At 35.2% G+C, this 18,247-nt stretch overlaps 1 protein-coding gene across 1 annotated transcript in view; it reads left to right on the forward strand.

Annotated features, from left to right (window-relative positions):
• Positions 1 to 18,247, forward strand: part of LOC137388685 (aldo-keto reductase family 1 member B1-like) — a 55,987-nt gene that overhangs the window by 34,956 nt on the left and 2,784 nt on the right. The gene's annotated exons all lie outside the window — the stretch shown is intronic.

Genomic DNA, 18,247 nt, shown 5'->3' on the forward strand with positions numbered 1-18,247 from the left:
TCAAAAACTGGTATGACTGTACTAACTAACATCTTTATAGGATTTTAGTTGGCTTACAGTGATGACACTTGACCACACTCAAAAATGCATACCAGGCCTGGATATATTTTCTTATGGCTAATCACTCTGTAGCAAGTTTTTACTGTAGCAAATAACAATATGTCAGAATAGCTGAAGTTGCAATGGGAGCCAGCTTGCTTAGAAAAAATATTTCACTAGAAATTCCATCATCATACAGCCCATGACCAAAGTGATATTGGGAAAAAGAAAGGGTACTGATGGTTGAGAAATTCAATATTGGCAGTCAAATAGGATAACTGCAATGGTAGCTGTAATGTACTGGGTGTGGGTATTATTATATACAACAAATAGCAATAATGAAAGGAAAATATTATATGTTTATATCTCTCCTCCTGCAAAAAGAGAAATGCAATATTGGTTAATATTAGAAGTAAAATGCACTGATATTATTAGAATAACCCATATTATTAATATGGTAATAATAGCAAACCAATGCACAATTTTCTTTACATTTCAAAACGTCATAGCTAACAATATCACGAAGTTGTGATATTTATATAGATTTTAGAAAAGCTGTACTATGTAGTCATTGTTCTGTAGTCATCCAAACTTATAATTAATTATTGTAATAATCTCATAAGAACCGTTAAAAAAATATCATCGTCATTTCCTTTGAGTTAGAATACGAAAGTACTCAAATGTGTCGGCAAATGAAATTGAAAACGAAAAAATTGAAATCGGCAAGAATGAAACGATTTCTGTACTCCTATGTTATTGCCGAAACCTTCGGTAATTCGACAATGCTATAGACTGGTGAAAAGTGCACGGTTTTTTCGTGAAATGCGCAAGACTTTATCGTTCTATTCTCTGTCCCTCGGCGTTTCAACTTCCGGTCTTCGCTTTTATTAAACCAAGCTTTTCAAGCGTTTTGTGACGATTTTTGTCCCAATAAATCTGTCTATTTATGTATAATCCGATCAGATGGGTTAGTTTTAGGAATTTGCAGTAACCTTTCAAAGGCTTGGTAACATATTTAAATAGGTTTATATGCGTTTTGTATCATTATTATACTTAAACGACTTTACTGAAAAATAGTTAAATTTTTTGATAGGATTTCGTTGCAAGGGTTTGGTGACGGCCGTTAACGGATAGTTTTTCGGGAGTTGTATGCACATGTGCATTTATCACAAATCTCCCAATCAATCGCTTCACTCTTGTTTGGTCGTGGGAATATACAGTTTGAAAGTTGGTTGTGTTGAATGTAGAACGGTTTTGACAGCGATATGTAACAGAAATAAATATTAATAAAATAAATATTTAACTATCTCAAACTTATGTTTTACAATAATAAAATAAATATTAATTCAAGCTGTAGACCTAACCTACTGTACGTAATTTAACTAACAACAGCAATAATGAAATATGTTTATTATAGCTCTGAAATGCAATATTACAAGTAAAACATATTGTAGTATACAGTTTGAAAGTTGGTTGTGTTGAATGCAGAACAGTTTTGACAACGATATGTAACAGAAATAAATATTAATAAAATAAATATTTAAATATCTCAAACTTATGTTTTACAATAATAAAATAAATATTAATTCAAGCTGTAGACCTAACCTACTGTACGTAATTTAACTAACAACAATGCCAACAATAAAGAAATATGTTTATTATATCTCTGAAATGCAATATTAAAAGTTAAACGACAAACTGATGTGTAATATACAGTTTGAAAGTTGGTTGTGTTGTGATGAATGTAGAATGGTTTTGACAGCGATATGTAACAGAGAGCAAGCGTTGGCATTTACGCGTCTGGAAGTTTTATGCAAACTGGAGTGAAATAAAGAAATATTCTTGTCATAAAAGGGCGTTGTAGTAACGCCCTATCTTGTAGATAAGATGTAAAGAAATCTGGCTGATGTTCTAGATAATTTGAAAAACCTTCGGTAATTGAACCAAAACGTAGGCTGATAAACTGTGTACCACATTTTCGTACCTGTAAATCGGTCTACGCCTCAAACAGTACACAGTAAACAGTTCTACTATCTGTCGCACGTCTTTATTGGCATTTCGTAGGTCGGTCGAAACTATTAATAAACCAAGCTGTTCAAGCGTTTTGTGCCGATTTGTGGCAAGACTTTATCGTTCTATTCTCTGTCGCTCAGCGTTTCAATTTCCGGTCTTAACTTTTATTAAACGAAGCTTTTCAAGCGTTTTGTGACGATTTTCCTCCTAATAAATCTGTCTACTTATTAGAGCTGCACAATGATCACGTTAATTAAACGATTAACGCTATCAATACAAATACACGATTAACTGAGTTGAGCCAATTAATCTTCAAATAAAATGCACCCGAGGTGATGATCTTGATGTGATTCCTTTGTATTGTTTAATATATTGTAAAGGAATTTGCCGACCTACAATCAGGCACGATCTAGATTGCAATAATATTGCATAAATTGTAAGAGAAGTGAGTGTGGTTTTCCGTTCGTTTTATTCCGAAGTAATTTCCATTAGTTGTGGAGCTGCGACTACTCTGCTCTCTTTGCGAGAGCACTCTCTCTATATACATATATTTTCCCTCGAACTGTCTAATGGAACCAGGTAAGAAACCGTAAAAGAATAAATGATTAATAGACTCGCTAACACGTTGGCTTAATAAAACAGGCACAACATGCAATATATAAAAGTAATTATATGCGAGTATATAAAATGTAAGAAATAAATTCGTGGCCTGGCGTCCGCCACAATATACCATTAACATAGCAGGTTACTACCATTGAATTCACTAACAAATAAATACTATGACAAGCAACACTTTTTTACTAATTAAAGACAACCACAATTATTTTGCATTCAACTATTAAAACATGAAGTGAGTCACTAACATAAAACTTGTTTATACAATACCAAAATCGCGATCGCCGAGTCGATCTAGTCAAAGCAGCATGTTGTTAGTTGTTTGCACATGTTTCTAGGTAATAGCAGCAAAAGTGATTTCAGTATTATTTAATATTTTACAGCCTATTTTTTGTTTATATTTAAAAACTTTTCAAGGTGAATTATACATGTATCTTCATTTTTCAAAAAATCACAATTTTAGCTTTGGAATGATAGTAGTATAAGATTGACACTTTATTGGAACATGAAAGCAGAGAATCGTCTTCCGTAGTAGGTAGCGCATTTTTATATGTGGATGGAAGCATAACAAAAAAGTGGATTGCAATATATGCGAGAAAGAATTTGCCTACCACCACAGCACATCATCATTAAGATATCATTTAACTAATTCTCATCCTACCGCTCAGAAATCATCACCAGCTGTCGCAGACAATAACTACTACTAATGTATGTACGAAGAGGGCATCTCTTCATTCGGATAATGTGAATAGGCTAAATTGTGCTGCCTCAACTCTTGGCTGGCTTAATTATAAACTTTCATAGACTTTCCATATTCATAATAGTTATTAAATTGTAACTTAGGTACATTGTACATAGCATGTAATCCTGTTAACAATAATTGTCCCAAATATAATTAATTTATATATAGCTGTATTATTTGTTTTCGAATAGACAGGTTTTTGCTAGATTAATTCTAAGATTAATCAAAGATTAACTGGTTCAGACCAGTGATGAATCGCGATTAATTTTTATAATCGTTGTGCAGCTCTACTATTTATGTATAATTCGATCAGATGGGTTAGTTTTAGGAATTTGCGGTAACCTTTCAAAGGCTTGGTAACGTATTTAAATAGGTTTATATGCGTTTTGTATCATTATTATACTTAAACGACTTTACTGAAAAATAGTTAAATTTGTTGATAGGATTTCGTTGCAAAGGTTTGGTGACGGCCGTTAACGGATAATTTTTCGGGAGTTGTGTGCACATGTGCATTTATCCTAATTCTCCCAATCAATCGTTTCACTCTTGTTTGGTCGTGGGATAAGCAAAAAAATTAGAACAAGGGCTTAAGAAAAATTGAGTCCTGCGCGATCCACCTTATATTTTCCTTACCTTATGTTATAGGCATGTTATGACCATGTTATAGCCATGTTATAGGCATGTTATGTGGCCATGTTATAGGCATGTTATGGCCATGTTATAGACATGCTATGGCCATATTATAGGCATGTTATGGCCATGTTATAGGTATGTTATAAGCATGGCCACTGTTGTCAGTATTGTAACCATTAGGATGACACACCTGCCATGCATTTCATTGGGCTGTGTATTAACTATTGCCCTGTCAGGTCTGTTTATATTCACGCTATCTCATTACTATAAGTTAAGCTAGTTTAGGACTTTAGGCAATGACCTTTCATCTAGTCAACTAAATCCGCCTTTTATGTTGCTACTACTTGGTTTGTTCCTTGTCACGTAGTAGTGGTAGAAGTACTTGATTTGTGCGTACGCTGTAAAGAAAATCAGTGCTGTCACTGTAATCCAGTGCTTCCTGTCACCAATGTGAGCCAATTTCTTCTCTTGAACTGTTTGCCCTGTTTTGCATTCTCTTGTCAGGATGTTTTCAGCGTCTTAATGAATTCTTTACTTACGATTTAATCTGTTCTTATAAACATGTGCTGGAAAGCTTGACGAAAAATACTGCAAATACTTATAGCATTTAAATAAACGGGTTATAGGATCCTGTAAGCAATGAAATTATACTGCAAATACCTATAGCATTAAAATAAATGGGTTATATGATCCTGTAAGCAATGAAATTATACTGCAAATACTTATAGCATTAAAATAAATGGGTTATATGATCCAGTAAGCAATAAAATTATACTGCAAATACTTATAGCATTAAAATAAATGGGTTATATGATCCAGTAAGCAATAAAATTATACATAAGAAATCAAATTACTCAAGTAATAATCAATAAAAACGGTTTAAATTGTTGCTTGGTTTTGACATTAACGAGTAGCCTTGAGGTGTAGCCTTGAGGTGTAGCCTTGAGGTGTAGCCTTGGCAATTCCTAAGACATGATAGTCTAGGTAGAGGCGCGGAGAGAAATGCGTGAATTAACATGACTAATACAATGTATGTATACATTCACTCCCATTAACATCACTTATATAGTTTTTGTATTGGATATTTTTTACATGTTATAAGATATCTTTTAAATTTTTTTGTAAAATCTTATGACTTGCTTTTTCGCATTCATGTGCGTTTTTTTTGTGTGTGCATCATTATCACATCCTTGCTTATGGCAACTATTAGATAGTTTGGAGATTTTAGTAAGAAATTATTGTAAGATGTTTGCTCACATTTTTCAGCTATTTGTAAAACTTATTTGTAGAAAGGGAAGCATAGATTAGCATGGATTAGCTGTATGAAACGGAGCTGTGGGCATATGCAGCCTAAATGTCTACAATATTTTGAGAAACTTGGCCATTGTATGCAGCAAATAAATTATAGATGTAAACAAAACTTCGTTAAAATTTGACACATGTTGAGGGGATTGTAAGTGAAGACTTGACTGTATGTTAGTATGTATTTGGATCACTCTATCCATAAGACATTATTTGTCGATCAAAGGTCAATGTGTGTAAAAATATAGACTGCCATTGCGCCTGTAAAAGTCGAAATTATATCAAAATGTTTTATGTAGTACAATTTTAAAGATCTTGTTTAAAACCTATCAATTATGGAAGAAAATCGGCCCTGAAAAATCAATTAAAAGAGGTGACGAAAAAATATGACGATTAGGACTATTGTTATTGATTATGTAATACATTGTAGTGACTATATATATATATATATATATGGTGAAATAATAAAAATACATTTTCTACTACAACGATCAAGCAAAAGAAAAAATACAGCATGTATTTACAAAGCAGTTTTACTGGGAGAAACATAGTAGTAAAACTATTTAACATGTTTGAAGTTTTCTATGAAAATATACTGTTCCCGTTTATTTAGACTTGGACAAATCTTAAAAAAGCTATGACACACCAATCTCACATCCTGGCTAACCCGACCATGTGCGACTTTATAAGGTCCTGTTGGAACAAGATGGTGAATAAGTTCATGGGCCACCTTAAACCAGTTCATGTGCCACCTTAAACCAGTTCATGGGATACCTTACCAGTTCATGGGCTACCTTAAACCAGTTCATGGGCTACCTTAAACCAGTTCATGGGCTACCTTAAACCAGTTCATGGGCTACCTTAAACCAGTTCATGGGCTACCTTAAATCATTCATGGGCCACCTTAAACCAGTTCATGGGCTACTTTAAACCAGTTCATGGGCCACCTGAACCAGTTCATGGGCTACCTTGAACCAGTGGAGATTAGCAAACACGAAACAGTTTTTGAACTGTGCTGCCGAACCATCTGAAAACATGCAGACTGAAGTTATGCCTTTATTTTCAGATTTTATTATTGATATCAGCTTATCAATGTACACATAAACTGATAAACAAACAGGTAAACAATGTTGGCTGATTGTGTGCCCAGTGAGCAGCTTGTGTTTCGTCCTGCCGAACTTTTTGGTGGTTTTTACTAAAATCAACTTGCGCAGCTGCTTCATTCGGTCCCAATTTTTTCATCAGTTGTTCATAATATGAGGTTTGCGCATCTTTAATGTAACAGTGAGTCAGAAAAAAACCCATTGTTTCACCAAACAATCGAGGAGCTCATTAATCAAACCTTCACATGTTACCTTTTAAACCTTTTTTCACCTGTTTCCCTCTGAAATCAAATTATTTGCGAGTCCACATTGTCTTTGATAACCAAATAGAAATATTTTACTGACTTACAATCACTACACTGAGTATCAACTTATCAAGCATGTGCATACACATTTTGGTTAGTACGATCACAAACAATGGTATTGACTAACTCACGACCACTAGATGGTAAAGCTACCATTCTTAGCTAGCACAGACACTCACATGAACATATTCTCATGTATTGAATACACACAAATACAGTCAAACATGGATAACTCGTCCACGGATAGCTCGAACACATGGTTAATTCGAACATTTCCTTTGGTCCGTTCCCACGTAATGATAAATTGCTATAGATAACTCGAACTCAACACTGTTAATTCGAACTGTTTTTTTGCCCAACGGCTACCGAAACGGTTGTTATCGCTTTAGAAAATCACTTTATTCAAAGCCATAGAGGTAAACTTCATCTTTTCGTAATTCATAAGCATCGTTATTACCACCATCGGCAAAATATTTTTGTCAACGACTTTTCTAAAAGTTTGGTGAAAATTGATTTATACTGCGATACGATGAATAGCACGGGCTAGCCGGGTCACGCGCGCAAGGATTTCCGCCACGCACATACAAAACAAAAATCGCATGTTGTTTTGTATGTGCGTGGCGAAAATCCTTGAGTGCGTGACCCGGCTAGCCCGTGATGAATAGTTTTCCGACGTTGATTCCGTGTTGAATCAACGTCGGAATGTTGAATGTTTAAAACGTCTTAAAATTGGTGTAATTAAACGTATACGTTGTCTGAGCTACAAAAAACTATTCATCGTTTGACCTAAACACAGAATACGTGTGTACATTCAATAAGTATCTATTAAAAAAGCGTGAGTGATATAGAATGTACCGTAAAACCTCGTAAAACTTCTAATTGAACTGCCTCGGAGTGTTGCTCTTAACGAATCCCAGGTAAAGTAAGGTAATCTTTGCATAAACTTCAAGAAAAAACGGCAAAATTGATCGTGGGTAAAACCCCAAAAGAAAAAAATGTCTTTTCTTTTGAGCATTTCAACAACGATCAAGTTTTGCCAATGTCAATCTGAAAAACGTCCTGGCAATAACATCACCTCAAACAACAAACCAGTCTCAAGTGATAGAAAAATCTCTATACTTTTTCACGAAAACGTTTTAAACTTTACATTAGAAGCATTTAATTTGAAACAAGCCATTTGTGTTTTTGATTTATATTATAGTTTGTATATGTACATGTATCTACTAATAAATAAGTAAATATATGGACTTGTGACAGTGCTCTGATAACTTGAACGCTCTGATAATTCGAACACTTTTGCTCGGTCCCTTGAAGTTCGAGTTATCCATGTTTGACTGTAGTATGAGGTACATCACCTAGAGCAGTGATTTTTAACCACTGTGCCCCGGCACACTAGTGTGCCGTGAGAGATTGCCAGGTGTGCATTGCATTGCATTGCCAGGTGAGAAATTATCCAATGTCACTTTTAAAATTTAAATTTTTATAAAACGTTATTAATCATTTTCTGTAAATATTGTCATTGTCCGGTGTCCTTGATGTAAAAACTGGGAGGGTAATTTACCGTAAAACCTTTATTTGAATGCCATGGCGGTCTATTTTTACCCTTCTTTTATGATGCTGTTTAATGTGAGGTGACGTTCAATAAAAGGGTGACATTCAATTTTTCAACTAGCTGCTCAGGATTTTGTCAAGTTAAACTTCATATAACGAATAATGAACGATAACATAACACCCAACATAAAGTTATAACATAATATCCAACAAAAAGTTATAATATAAGATAATTCAACAAACAACCAATGATAAAATATCAACCAACAAAATTATAAGACAAAAGATATTGTACTAGAAATTCCCCTGTCATACAGCCCATGACCAAAGTGATATTGGAAAAAAGAAAGGGTACTGTTGGTTGAGAAATGCAATATTAGCAGTCCAATGGCACTGCAATGCAATAGAATAACTGCAATGATAGCTGCAAAGGTCCAAACACACTAGGCGATTTTATCGCGAGCGTCCTGAGGAGGGCGGAGATATAGCTGGCGCGTGCATAAACACACTTGAGCGATTCACCTTAAAGGTAGAACTTTACCTGGGATTCGTTAAGGCAACATTTAGAGCGACATCGGGCTGCGTGGCACTAATCGGCGCTAGAATTCACTCAGCGTGCTCATGCAGAGCGATAACGCTAGACTTTCTCTACACAACTTTATCGCTGGCGAGATGCATTTCGATTGGTTAGATTTTACCAGAATGCAATTTTATGGCGGGTAATTATTTCTTATCGATGTTCACCAACGTACAGCAGCAACAATATGCTATTTTGTTACGATTGAAACATCTTCAGAAGGAACGCTAAATTGTCCATATATTTAATAATAGCATAGCACTCCCAGTTCTGTACACAAAAAACAAACAAAAAGTACAAAAAATCTGAGTTGAAAACCAACATTTGGAGTCAATCGTTGTGCAGGTTGACCATCTTGAGAACGGTAAATATTTAAAATAATAAATATAAAAAACCACTTCAAAATAAAATATGTATAAAAATTGTAAAAATATTACAGTTAAAAATACAATCATCATTTTTTTCAATGTCTTCTTGTAGTGTAGGCAGTGTACAATCCATTAAAGTGAGATAGGTTTAATAACAAATGCGGAAGTTGTTTACATTGTCGCCTAGATGGCGCCATATTGACTTGCCTAAATTTATTAATTACTCCGAAGAAACTAATGATACAAAATTTTATTGGCAGTTTGTGAGCTTGCCATTATATCGTTTGCCAGTGAATCGCTCAAGTGTGTTTATGCACACGCCAGCGATATCTCCACCCTCAGGACGCTCGCGATAAAATCACGAGTGGATCGTGTTGGGACCTTAATGTACTAGGTGTTGGTGTTATTACGTACAACAAACAACAATAATGAAAGGAAAAGATTATATGTTTATATCTCTCCCCCTGCAATAGGAGAAATGCAATATTAGAAGTAAAATGCACTGATATTATTAGAATAACCAATATTATTAATATAGTAATACAGTAATAATAGAAAGCCAATGCACAATTTGGTTTACATTTCTAAACGTCATAGCTAACAATATCAAGAAGTTGTGACATTTATAAAGATTTTTAGAAAATATATCCAACAAAACTATTTAGAAAAAATAATAACATTAACAATGTTAACATTAACATTAACTGATGTTGCCCAACATCGATCATTATATACTTCGATCTTGTAAATTCGAATGCTTATTCTTATAATTAAATCTTATAAATTCGAATGCTTATTATTATAATTAAATCTTATCAAATCGAATAATTATTCTAATAATTAAATTTTATAAAATCGAATAATTATTCTTATAATTAAATATTGTATTAATCTCATAAGAATCGTTAGAAAAAGTACTATCGTCATTTCCTTTACTTTCACTGCTTTGGACATCAGTTAGAATACCAAAGTACTCAAAAGTGTCCAAAATGTCAGTTACTTTGAAATCGGCAAAAAAAACAAACGATTATATTTCAGTACTTCTACGTTAATTACAGAAACCTTTGTCAATTTGACAATGCTATAGACCGTGAAATGCGCACGACTTAATGGTTCTATTCTCTGTCACTGGGCGTTTCCCGGTCTTAATTTTGATAAAAATAAGGCTCGGCAAGTTTTAATAACGATTTTAGGCCGAATTAATCTGTCTATTAATGTATAATCTGATCAGATGGGTAAGGTTTAGGAAATTTTTTATAAATAATAAAGACTTGGTAACATATTAACATATTTAAATAGGTTTATATGTGTTTCGTATCGTTATTATACTTAAACGACTCCATTGAGAAATGGTTAAATTTGTTGATGAGATTTCGGTACAAGGGTTTGCGACGGCCGTTTATGAATAATTTTCGTGAGTTGTGTGCACATATGCATTTATCATAAATCTCCCAACCAATCGCTTTGCTCGTATTTGGTCGTAGGAATACAAGATATATAGTACAAATATATAGTATAGTTGTACAATCACTCTAGAATTAGCCTCGAATAGTTAAATGTCATTTTATTAGTAATACTAGCATTAGCCCTCACTTGTTGGAGGCACTCCAGTCCAGTTTTAATCGGCGTCTGCCCTGAAATGGTGGATATTGTTATCCTCAGAGCCGTTTAGAGCGTTGGTCAGTTCATATTCCTTAAAGGTTGACTTACAACAAAATTCACATTACAGTTATTTGGTATCAAAACATTCACCATGTCTTAATCTGCTGTGTTGTAGGTGCAAAATATGTGGAAATGTGATTACAAGCTCTTAAAAGCTCCAAAACGAACAGTTAATCGTCGCCATCGCAAAACCGCCATAGATTGGAATAAATTTATTTCTCTGACATAGTCAAATGATTTGGTTATTGTTTTGTCATGTGACGTTCTCACGTATATTGAAAGGCCAATAAAAGGCTCAATGTAAAACTTATCGTAGCACTAGTTTACGACAAACACTTTTGGTTTCACCGAAGAGCAGGTATCGAATATAGATGCTCGCTACTTAACGGTTTTGTTTTGGCTTGGTCTAATCCTCTAGTCGTAATCTGATCATGTGACCCATACTACCAGCCAAACAGCGCTAATCATTTTTGCAGCATTTTCTGACTATCACGGGTTACCAACAGGTTCGTCATGTTTATCAGAGAATGATATGTACTCTTCGAGCTAAGGTTAAAAAATTGAACAAATTTTCATGGAAAGTTGTAAGATATCAGTGTTGAAAGTGACAGCATTACGATGGTGATGAAACAGACGTAAGAACAATAGGCATGGTTTTATTGAATGCGTGAAGTATATTTGTGAAAATATTTCGATGAATGAGGTTGCATGAAAGTGTAAACAGAAGCCATCTCGTCCAACTACGTCCCATTTGAGCCGTTTTGGAAAGAGATTCTAATCTACGACAGTTTCGTGATGGCGGCCATGAACTGCCGGCCTTGGTTACATCATTGCGCACTTCCAGAATCCAGCCAAGACAACCGGATTTGACAACATTCCATCAAAATTAGTTAATGATGCGGCAGAAGCTATTGCTCCTGTAATAGCTGAGATTTTAATCTCCAGCTTAACAACTTTTCAAGTACCAAGTAAAATGAAAATAGCTAAAGTAAAACTCTTGTTTAAAAAAGGCTGAAATAAAATTTGCTCTTATTACAGACCCATTAGTTTGCTACAAGTGCAAAGATAATTGAAAAAGCTGTAAATAGACAGATTATGGAATACCTTAGGAGTAATTTACTGCTTAAACTATGCGATTGCTGCAATATGGTTTTACGAGAAAGCAGCACTAATCATATTGACTAACGATGTTGTAAAAACCTTAAACGATGGTAAATGTGTTTTGGCTTCTTTCTAGATTTTAGTGAAGCCGTTGACACAATAGATTATAACATATTGTACTCAAAACTTCACAATCTTAATTTTGACATCATCGCAATCAACTGGATCAAAAGCTATCTAACCAAATGTAAACAACACATTGTTGTTGGTAACACTTTATCTTCCATACTAGACTTAACATGTGGTGTACCTTATGGTTCCATCCTTATGGTTCCATCCAACTCTTTTTTACTTTACCATACATAAATGATTTAACACGTCACCAACCTTTCCACACCTTTGCTCTATGCAGATGACAGTAATCTCTTTTTCAAATCCTCTAACATCAACGAGCAGATAGATTGTTTAAATAACAAACTTTTTGCTGTTCAAAACTGGTGCACTTCTAACAAACTCACCCGAAATGTTGATAAGACTAATTTCATGTTACTGAAAAACCCCAAAATAAATTTCATCTAGCTAACACTCGTCTCTTTTTCATTTTCAACAAACCAATTTGTCAGACAGATCACACTAAATTCTTAGGTATTTTTATTGATTCTAATCTCACTTGGAAAAAACACATCAAATATTTACTAAAACAACTGAGATCCTTCAGGCTTACTCTACCACACATCTGAATATTCACCCGCAAACCTCTGCTTTTATTATACAATTCCATGGTTAGTTCTAAACTTTCATATTGCATTGAGGCACGAGCAATGCACCTCCCACCCATCTTACGAATTTAATAACACTTCAAATGCGCATGATAAGGACCATTCACAAAAAACCTGCCTCACCCACACCAAACCTCTTTTCAAATCATCATCCATACTACCTATCAGTTCACCATATTCATATCGCATTATACTTTTAGCCCATCAATAATTTAATTGTAATTACATCCCTCACATAATATATCAAACCCGATTCTCAAATTCCTGTCTAAATCTCCCACAATCTTACTGTGCAATCCATCGCAGGGTGGTTTACCAACAGGCCATTTTTGGAATCAACTCCCTATGACTATTAAAAGCATAGAGAAGGTGGCCAGTTTCAAGAGAAAACTTAAGTCACATCTTTTAACAGGTGAATGAAACCTAATTACCCATAAAAGTTGACGCTGATTACACGACGACAATAAGCCCAATGCCGCGTTGACAACAAGCCCAATGCCGCGACTAGCTATGCTATTGTGTATTATGGGCTTCATCACTCTTCCAGCTTTTTTCTTCTTTTAACTAATTTTGTTGAAAATAAATCACAAAACAAAACAAACTGTTCATTTTTTGAGCTTTTAAGAGCTTGTAATCACATTTCCACATATTTTGCACCTACAACACAGCAGAGTAAGACAAGGCGAATCTGTTGATACTAAATAACTGTAATGTGAATTTTGTTGCAAGTCAACCTTCAAACGAATTGCCGATTAGCATCTTCGGATTCGTGCCTGCTCGACGTGTCTGCCAAAGTTTATACTTTCTCGTAGTGCTCTGAGGACGTTTAACGCACAACTTATGTGGTGGGAGCGTTTTAATGGAATGCCCAGCCCTTGATGTACATGTTGTTGGCTAAATATCCAGGCACCACGATCTAGGCATCTATTCACGTGTTTGACGCATGATCAAGGCATTTAATATTGACCCGCAAACTCAAAGTCCATCGAAATCACGCTGGTGGTTTAGTACCATAATTATGCCTAGTTAAACGTTGACTTGCAACAAAATTCACATTACAGTTATTTGGTATCATAAGATTCACCATGTCTTACTCTGTTGTGTTGTAGGTGTGAAATATATAGGAATGTGATTACAAGCTCTTTAAAGCTAAAAAACGAACATTTAATCGCAGCCACATGAGACCGCCGTAGTTTGGATTCGCTTTCCAAAACGGCTCAAATGGGCTGTAGTTGTTACAGGATGGTTTCTGTTTACACTTTCATGCAACTTCATTCGTCGAAATATTTTCATAAATATACTTCACGCATTCAATAAAACCATGTCTATTGTTCTTGCGCGTCTGTTTTATCGTCATCGTAATGCTGTCACTTTTAGCACTGATATCTTATAACTTACCGTAAAAAATCGTTAAACTTTTTAACCTTAGCTCGAAGGAGTACATATTATTGTCTAATAATTATGGCGAGCCTGTTGGTCACCTGTGATAATCGAAAAGTGCTGCAAAAATTATTTTCGAAGTATTGGGTCACGTGATCAGATTACGACTTGACGATTGAATAATGCCAAAAGAAAACTGTAAAGCAGCGAGCACCTATATTTGATACGGGGTCTTCGGTAAAACCCGAAGTGTTTGTCATAAACTAGTGCTACGATAAGTTTTATATTGAGCTTTTTATTGGCTTTTCAATTCACGTGAGAACATCACGTGACAAGACGATAACCAAACTGTAATGACTACGTCAGATAAATAAACAGATTCCAATCTACGGCGGCTTTTCGTTTTTGAGCTTTTAAGAGCTTGTAATCACATTGCCACGTATTTGGCACCTACAACACATCAGAGTAAGACATGGTGAATCTTTTGATACCAAATAACTGTAATGTGAATTTTGTTGCAAGTCAACCTTTAAGCTACAAAGAAGGGGCCGACTCAATATTATTGAGACATTTACAACGAGGGCATCCTGAGGAACTTAAAAGCGCGTCTAAGAACCTTCAATCCAGCAAATTTATTTTGTTTTTAGTTTCTTTCACTAATACCAGAAGTTTTAGGGAAGTGATGGATTTTTGCTTTCCACTATGCTGGGTTATCTATTTCTATATTTGTAAAGTATTTCTCAACTAATCTCGTGTTGATTATATTAGCAGTTGAAAATAAAATCTGTAGGCCTAATAAAAACACTAGCCAAATCATGCCATTAATCTATCACCTATTGAATAGCATTGATCCACCAATGTCTAGCCGTAAATTGTAGATAGCTGATGGCTCATGATTTGTGTGCAGCATTTCATAGCTTTTATACTTTTAATCTATGGTGGTTATCAGATATTATCACAGAATCGCTTTGGTTTACTGGATTATGTATACAAGAAGGTTTTCAGGTGAAAATAAATGTGATTTTGTCAGCTTCTCCTCATTAGCTCCATTGTTAATAACAGTGCGGTCAAGCATGAGGTACAATACAATGTGCTATTTAAGTCTGACAGGCTTTTTCCCTATTGGCCAATCTAGGTTTATATATCTATGGATGGTGCAATGTCGTGATGAGCAATAGCGTAATTTTATGCGTGCTCAATCGTGAGAGCAAGTAGTTAGCTTTTATTAGTAAGTTTACTAAAATTATCCATTGGCAATGTACCAGGCTAATAGCAAGTGGCAGGCAACTATATAACCGCTCCTTGTTTATAAGCTAATTTTTAATACCTGGGCAACGTTGGGCATCCAGCTAGTATATCGATATTTGTCAAAGTTTGTCATCCTTTGATATGTCCAGCTATAGCTACATTATTAAAATCTTACAATGAAAGATCCGTATCGCAGAAGATTTGATCTTGGACCCTCCCGACCGTCAGTCCAATCCTATTAAAGACGTGATTGCGTCAAATTTTAGTTGATTTTACCAGAAAGTACAGTCAAACTCGGATAACTCGCCTTTGGATAGCCCAAACACATGGTTAACTCGAACGCATTTGTTTGGTCCGTTCCCACGCAATGATAAACTGCTTTAGATAATTTGAACTCAACTTTGTTAACTCGAACAATTTTTTGCCCAACGGCTACCGAGACTGTTGTTATCGCTTTAGAATATCACTTTATTCCAAGCCATAGAGATAAACCTCAACTTTTAGTAGTTTTTAGGCGTCGTTATCACCATTGACAAAATATTTTTGTTAATGACGTTTCTAAAGGTTTGCAAAAAGTCAAATTTTACCAAACATCCGCTTAGGGATGGCCCTCCGGAAGCAAGGAAAAGCGAGGTAACCTTCGGATAAACTTCAAGCAAATTCAGCAAAATTGATCATGGTTAAAATGCTCAAAAGAAAAATATGTCTTTTCTTCTGAGCATTTCAACAGCGATCAAATTTTGCCAATTTTAACCTGAAAACGTCCTGGCAGTCACATCACCTAAAACAACAAAGAAATCTCAAGTGATAGAAAAATCTATACTTTCTGATAAATATTTTTAAAACTTTACATTAGAAACCTTTTAATTTGAAACAAGCCATCTATGCTTTTGATTTATGTATAGTTTGTATATGTACATGTATCTACTAATAAGTACATGGACTTGTGACAGTGCTCTGATAACTTGAACGCTCTGATAACTCGAACACTTTCGCTCGGTCCCGTGAAGTTTGAGTTATTCGAGTTTGTCTGTATCGATTTTTGTCATTCAGTTGACATGTTGTTTGTTTTTTTAGGCGATCTCATTGTCAAGATATTTAAAGATTAAAATTGACAAAACTTGATCACGGTAAAAACACTCAGGAAAAAAAGACGTGCCTAGACTTGCCCAAAATGATGTAACTAGTGATACAACCTATCTCTCGTAGTCACATGCGATAAAAGTCTAGTCCTAACGGCTCTATTGGCGTATATTTTATGTTGTATTTGCTCATGATTGCTAGGATAAATTAAATCTAGCAACAAATACATTATTGTAAATGTCTCAAACGTCTCAAATAAAGGAAATTACAAATTTGTCATAATAGTTTCCTCTAAATGCTTGTCACAAAGTGGTGATGCAATGTGACAGGTTCGAGATATCTGGTGTTGTGATTGTATCCTGATGTCTGCACAAGGCTAAGAGTTAAGACGTCCGGGTGTAATATTGCGGCTAACTATGTATAAGTAATAATATGCAGGAGATTGCTGTGAGAGTATGATATAATCCTTTATTGCTGACTTGTAGCCATGCACGCTGTAAACTGAATTCTTCCTTCTCATGAACTACTGCAGTCAGGCTATTTATACCTCCTTACAATTATTCTAGAAACTTCCAGAAAATCCATTCAGGAAAAATCTAGTAATAGAACAATGCTTCTAAATTTATGATCATGACTCATCAGCGTATTGCGCAATAGCTATTGTCACGCTATTACATTGTTTATGATACTATATACAGCACTCAGAATCTGTGACAATGCTGTGTAAACATTTGAGTAGTGACTACGATTCTGCCGGTCTACGGTAATTAGGTCGTCGAGTTAACTTATTTCATCGCGGCCTTTGTATCAGCTAAGTTCTCAGTTACTACCAGTGTTCAAAAGGGGGGAAGGTACGCAGGGGTACGGCGTACCCCTAAGAAGAATTAGTGGGGGTATTCTCTAGGAGGCGCATCCCCTCATATAAGGTTGCTCATATCTTATTAAATGCAGTAAAATTGGAATGAAGTGAAATATTCACACAACGTTTTTTCCTTTTCTTTCCGAACTTATATTAGCTCGAGTTCATTACACCAAAAACTGCGCATTTTCATGTCGAGAGAATCACGCTACTGATCTTTAATTTATTCAGTCAGCTTTTTGCTATTATAGCGGAGCAACTAAATTGTTTTGTTAAAAACCTGAAAACCGATCGGTTTTCTATCAACCGGCACAATCGACGGGACCCTGTGTCGGCCGCCCTGTGGAATCCTTGAATAGCTTAAGATTAATTATTGCTTGGATTCTTCTCTTGTGTTTTGAATGGTAGTTCTGAATAAATTATACTAGTTTCTTATTATACTAGTTTCTTCGTTTCTTTCAACTCATAATGAAACAGCATGGGCCAATAGATAACTTCTTTAAAGGTGAGTAAGAATTAGTGACTGTCATGAATTTAAAGTCTGTATTTAAACTCCTCATCTGAGAGAGTGCAGCGCCCCTCTCAGACTCACCCTGTGAGCGGTGAGCAGGGCCGTTGGCCCTGGACACTACCCTCCTGGCATGACAGAGAGTACCCCCAAGAATCTCTCCACTTCAGACACTGGTTACTACCCGCACCAGAAACTAGCTACTAAATAAAATAAGCATGCCGCCATCTTTAAAAAGAATATGTTCTATTATTTGGTGAAACCCACTGCATCCCAAAAAGTATTGTCTAGTCAACGTTATCTAGTCATTATTGGTATCAATTTGTAGAAAAAACAAACTGGTCACATTCGATTAGTTAATTCAAGTACAAAACAAATG

The sequence above is a fragment of the Watersipora subatra genome, chromosome 2 (genome assembly GCF_963576615.1).
Source record: "Watersipora subatra chromosome 2, tzWatSuba1.1, whole genome shotgun sequence".
NCBI lineage: Eukaryota > Metazoa > Bryozoa > Gymnolaemata > Cheilostomatida > Watersiporidae > Watersipora > Watersipora subatra.